Source organism: Cetorhinus maximus, chromosome 8, assembly GCF_964194155.1.
Source record: "Cetorhinus maximus chromosome 8, sCetMax3.hap1.1, whole genome shotgun sequence".
NCBI lineage: Eukaryota > Metazoa > Chordata > Chondrichthyes > Lamniformes > Cetorhinidae > Cetorhinus > Cetorhinus maximus.
This window is the reverse complement of record NC_135886.1, coordinates 3,269,085-3,275,084: the sequence shown is the minus strand read 5'-3', so window position 1 is coordinate 3,275,084 and position 6,000 is coordinate 3,269,085.

The window sequence follows — 6,000 nt, the reverse complement described above, 5'->3', positions numbered from 1 at the left end:
GATGCATCATCCATGGCTGAATAGCAAAGTTAAGATAGCATCAAACTGAAAGAAACACTGTACAAATCTGCTTCATGGTAGCTTAGGAGACTGGTAAGATTTTAAGAGCCAGAAAAGAATGACTCAAAAAAAGAGGGAGTAAATTGAGTAGGAAAGAAAGGTAGCTAGTGAAACAAGAACATATAGCAAGGGTTTCTACAAGTATTTAAATAGGAAAATAGTAACTAAAACTGGTCCTCTTGAGGGTTAGTCTGGGAATTATTCATGGAAAACAAAGAAATGGCAAAAGACTTAAGCAGGTATTTTGTGTCTGTCATCACTGTCGAAGACTTCTAAAAAGCTCCAAAAAATACTTGAAAATCAGGAGTTGAATGGGAGGGAGCAACTTAAAACAATCACCATCACTGGGGAAAAGATGGTAGGAAACTATTAGACTTAAAGAATGACAAGATCCCAGGACCAGATGGCCTGCACCATTGTTCTTAAAAGAAATAGCTGCAAAGTTAGAAGATGCATTGGTTATAATTTTCTAAAATTCCTTAGATTCTGGAAGGGTCCCATTGGATTGGAAAATAGCGAATGTAACACCTTTATTCAACAAAGGAGGGAGACAGAGAGCAGAAACTAGAGGCCTGTTAGTCTAACATCTGTCATTGGGAAAGTGCTAGAATCCATTATTAAGGAGGTTATAACAGGATGCTTCGAAAATCATAATTTGATTAGGCAGAGTCAGCATGGGTTTGTGAAAGGGCGTGTTTAATTAGAGTTTTTTTGAGGAAGTAACATGCAAGTTGGATAAAGAGTAACCTGTAGCTGTGTTACTTGGATTTCCAGATGGCATTTGAAAAGCTGCCCCATCAAAGGTAAGGATACATGGTGTAGGGGTAACATAATAGCATTGACAAAGGATTGGTTTGCTAACAGAAAGCAGAGAGTCGGGATAAATGTGCCTTTTTTGTGTTGGCAAGCTGGAACTAGTGGAGTGCCACAGGGATCAGTGCTGGGGCCATAACTTTTTACAATCTACATCAATGATTTGAATTAAGGGACCAAATGTACGGTAGCTAAATTTCTTGGTGACACCAAGAAAGCTGGGAAAATGAGTTGTCAAGAGGAGGTAGAGAGTCTGCAAATGGATACACACAGGTTAAGTGAGTGGGAAAAAATTTGGCGATGAAGTATAATGTGGGAAACTGTGAACTTGTCCACTTTGGCAAGATGAATAGAGAAGCAATTTACTATTTAAATGGAGAAAGATTGCAGAACTCAGTGGTACAGAGGGATCTGGGTGTTCTGGTAAATGAATTACTAAATGTATGTATACAGGTGCAGCAAGTGATCAGGAAGGCCAATGGAATGTTGGTGTTTATTGCAAGAGAATGGAATATAAAAGTAGGGAAGTTTTACTGCAGCTGTGCAGGGCATTGGTGAGACCACATCTGGAATACTGTTTTCCATTTTTGTCTCCTTTTTTGAAAAAAAGGTATAATTGCTTTAGAAGCAGTTCAGAGGAGGTCCACTTGACACATTCCTGGAATGAGGTCATATCTTATGAAGAAAGGTTGAACAGTTTGGGCCTATACCCATTGAATTTTATGAGAGGTGATCTTATTGAAACATGTAAGATTCTGAGGGGACTTGATAGGGTGGATACCAGTGTAGAGTAAAGGGTTAATGTTTATATTATTTAGACAATGATGTTAATGATGATGTAAGCATCTGATATCAGATCAGATGACCAAGGGAATCAGAAGGAACAGGTCACAGAACAGTCTGTGTAAAGAGAGTCATGTTTCTTACCATGTTGTAAATAATTATGAATAGATAGTTTAAGAAAAGCTTAATGCAGCCTATGTCCAAGCCACTCATAGTGTAAGAGGAATCTCATTCATCCCGAAACTAACACAAAGCATAGGACAATGATCTAAACCAACCAGGAGGGTGTTTCCATTTGTGCAGGAGACTAGAAATAGAGGACATGGTTTAGGAATAAAGGGTCTACCTTTTAAGATGAGATGAGGATTTTTTTTCTCTCAGAGGGTTGTTAGTCTGTGGAATTCTCTTCCCCAGAGATCAGTGGAGGATGGGTCATCAAACTTATTTTCAAGGCTGAGTTAGACAGATTTTTGGTAGACAAGAGTTTCAAAAGTTATCAGGGGGCAGACAGGAAAACAAATTTAAGACCACAACCAGATCAGCCATGATCTTATTGAATGGCAGAGAAGGCTCAAAGGGCTGAATGGCCTATTCCTACTTCTAGCTCCTATCTTCCTATGTTTCTATAAAATTGTGGATATGTTTTCTGGTCAGCACTGATGTTGAAGAAAGTTGTCCAGAAAGATCGAGTGACGTTGACCTCCCTCATTACAGTGTCAGTTTCATTTGGGTGCCAACTCTGGGGGATTTCTGCCGTCCAGGAACAGTGAAGTCATCAAGCTGACTGAACAGCCAATCAGATTGAAGAATTGTCACAGGGAGAAAACCAGGAAATAAAAAGCACTCATTATCCTTCACCTTTTAATAATTTTCAGAGAGCAGAAGAAAGATTGGGACATATATCTGAGATAAATGTAGAAGCTGAAATATCAGAAACAAACTTCTTAAAAAAAACAATTCTTTTGAAAATCTATGAAATTTTTATCATGGAATGCAAGGAGTGGTTCAATTCTTGAATCACTGCAATTCACTTGGTGAAGGTATTGTTAGCTAGACAGCCCCGAGATTTTGACATGACGACGATGAAGGAACAGCAGTATATGTCAAGTCAATTTGGTTTGGACCAGGAGGAGAACTTGTAGGTGGTGGTTTTTATGTCTTGGATAAATGAACTCGCTGGCCAACCGAACTCTAAACGCACGCTTACCTATGTTTTCAGCAATTGCTATTTGCAATCAGTAACGGGGAAAGACTGATGTAAGAATAAACAGTGATGGTTTATTGAGACACAGGGCAGAGCACCAGATCATACGTGCTCACTCAGAAACCCCCACAACTAGGCTTACAGTTCCCTGTTGACTGTGCTGTACAGTGATTTTTTTTTAAAGTATACATTCACGGGATGTGGGCTTCATTGGCTGGGCCAGCATTTATTGCCCATGCCTAGTTGCCCTTGAGAAGGTGGTGGTGAGCTGCCTTCTTGAACCGCTGCAGTCCATGAGGCGTAGGTACACCCACAGTGTTGTTGGGAAGGGAGTTCTAGGATTTTGACCCAGCGACAGTGAAGGAATGGCAATATGTTTCCAGGTCAGGATGGTGAGTGACTTGGGTGGGAACTTTTAGGTGGTGGTGTTCCCATCTATCTGCTGCCCTTGTCCTTCTAGGTGGTAGTGGTTGTGGGTTTGGAAGGTGCTGTCGAAGGAGCCTTGGTGATTTTCTGCAGTGCATCTTGTAGATGGTACACACTGCTGCTAATGTGCATTGGTGGTAGAGGGAGGGAATGTTTGTGGATGTGGTGCCAATCAAGCGGGCTGCTTTGTCCTGGATGGTGTCAAGCTTCTTGAGTGTTGTGAGAGCAGCACTCATCCAGGCAAGTGGGGAGTATTCCATCATAATCCTGACTTGTGCCTTGTAGATGGTGGACAGGCTTTGGGGAGTCAGGAGATGGGTTACTCATCGCACTATTCCTAGCCTCTGACCTGCTCTTGTAGCCACAGTATTTATATGGCTAGTCCAGTTCAGTTTCTGGTCAATGGTAACTTCCAGGATGTTGATAGTGGGGGATTCATTGATGGGAATTCCCATTGAACATTAAGGGGCGATGGTTAGATTCTCTCTTGTTGGAGATGGTCATTGCCTGACACTTGTGTGGTGCGAATGTTACTTGCCACTTGTCAGCCCAAGCCTGGACATTTTCCAGGTCTTGCTGCATTTGGACATGGGCTGCTTCGGTATCTGAGGAATCGTGAATGCGCTGAACATTGTGCATCATCAGGGAACATCCCCACTTCCGACCTTATGTTGGAAGGAAAATCATTGATGAAGTAGCTGAAGATGGTTGGGCCGAGGACACTACCCTGAGGAACTCCTGCAGTGATGTCCTGGAGCTGAGATGGCTGACCTCCAACAACCACAACCATCTTCCTTTGCGCTAGGTTTGACTCCAACCAGCAGAGAGCTTTCCCCCCTGATTCCCATTGACTCCAGTTTTACCAGGGGTCCTTGATGCCACACTCAGACAAACGCTGCCTTGATGTCAAGGGCAGTCATTCTCACTTCACCTCTGGTGTTCAGCTCTTTTGTCCATGTTTGAACCAAGGCTGTAATGAGGTCAGCATCTGAATGGCCCTGGCAGAACCCAAATTAGCCATCAGTGAGCAGGTTATTGCTAAGCAAGTGCCGCTTGAAAGCACTGTTGATGACCCCTTCCATTACTTTACTGATGATCGAGAGTAGGCTGATGGGGCGGTAATTGGCTGGTTTCAGTTTGTCCTGTTTTTTGTGTACAGGACATACCTGGGCAATTTTCCACATAGCCGGGTAGATGCCAGTGTTGTAACTGTACTGGAACAGCTTGGCTAGGGGTGCAGCAAGTTCTGGAGCACAAGTCCTCAGGGCTATTGCCAGAATATTGTCAGGGCCCATAGCCTTTGCAGTGTCCAGTGCCTTCAGCTGTTTCTTGATATCACATGGAGTGAATTGAATTGGCTGAAGACTGGCATCTATGATGCTGGGGACCTCCGGAGGAGGCCGAGATGGATCATCCACTTGGCACTTCTGGCTGACGATCGTAGCAAATGCTTCAGCCTTATCTTTTGCACTGATGTGCTGGGCTCCTCCATCATTGAGGATGGGGATATTTGTGGAGCCTCCTCCTCCAGTGAGTTGTTTAATTGTCCACCACCATTCACGGCTGGATGTGGCAGGATTGCAGAGCTTAGATCTGATCCATTGTGGGATCACTTAGCCCTGTCTATCACTTGCTGCTTATGCTGTTTGGCACGCAAGTAGTCCTGTGCTGTAGCTTCACCAGGTTGACACCTCATTTTTAGGTATGCCTGGTGCTGCTCCTGGCATGCCCTCCTGCACTCTTCATTGAACCAGTGCTGATCCCCTGGTTTGATGGTAATGGTAGAGTGGGGGATATGCCGGGCCATGAGTTTATAGAGTGTGTTTGAGTACAATTCTGCTGCTGCTGATGGCCCACAGCGCCTCATGGATGCCCAGTCTTGAGTTGCTAGATCTGTTCAAAACCTGTCCCATTTAGCACAATGGTAGTGCCGGATAACACCATGGAGAGTATCCTCAGCGTAAAGCCGGGAATTTGTCTCCACAACGACTGTGCGGTGATTACTCCAACCAATACTGTCATGGACAGATGTATCTGTGGCAGGTAGGTTGGTAAGGATGAGGTCAAGTATGTTTTTCCCTCTTGCTGGTTCCCTCACCACCTGCCGCAGGCCCAGTCTAACAGTTATGTCCTTTAGGACTTCACCAGCTTGGTCAGTAGTGGTGCTACCGAACCACTCTTGGTGGTGGGCATTGAAGCCCCCCATCCAGAGTGCATTCTGCACTCTTGTCACCCTCAGTGCTTCCTCCAAGTGGTGGTCAACATGGAGGAGCGCTGATTCATTAGCTGAGGGAGGGCAGTACTTGGTAATCAGCAGGATATTTCCTTGCCCATGTTTGACCTGATGCCATGAGACTTCAAGGGGTCCGGAGTCGATATTGAGGACTCCAAGGCAACTCCCTCCCAACTGTAGACCACTGTGCTGCCACTCTGTTGGGTCTGTCCTGCTGGTGGGACAGGACATATCCAGGGATGGTGATGGTGGTGTCTGGGACATATCTGTGAGGTATGATTCCGTGAAGATGACTTTGTCAGGCTGTTGCTTGACTAGTCTGTCAGACAGCAATCTGAATTTTGGCACTAGCCGACAGATGTTAGTAAGGAGGACTTTGTAGGGTCAACAGGGCTGAGATTGCCATTTTCATGCCCAGTGCCTAGGTCAATGCTGTGTGGCCTGTCCAGTTTCATTCCCTTTTTGTGACTTTGTAGCAGTT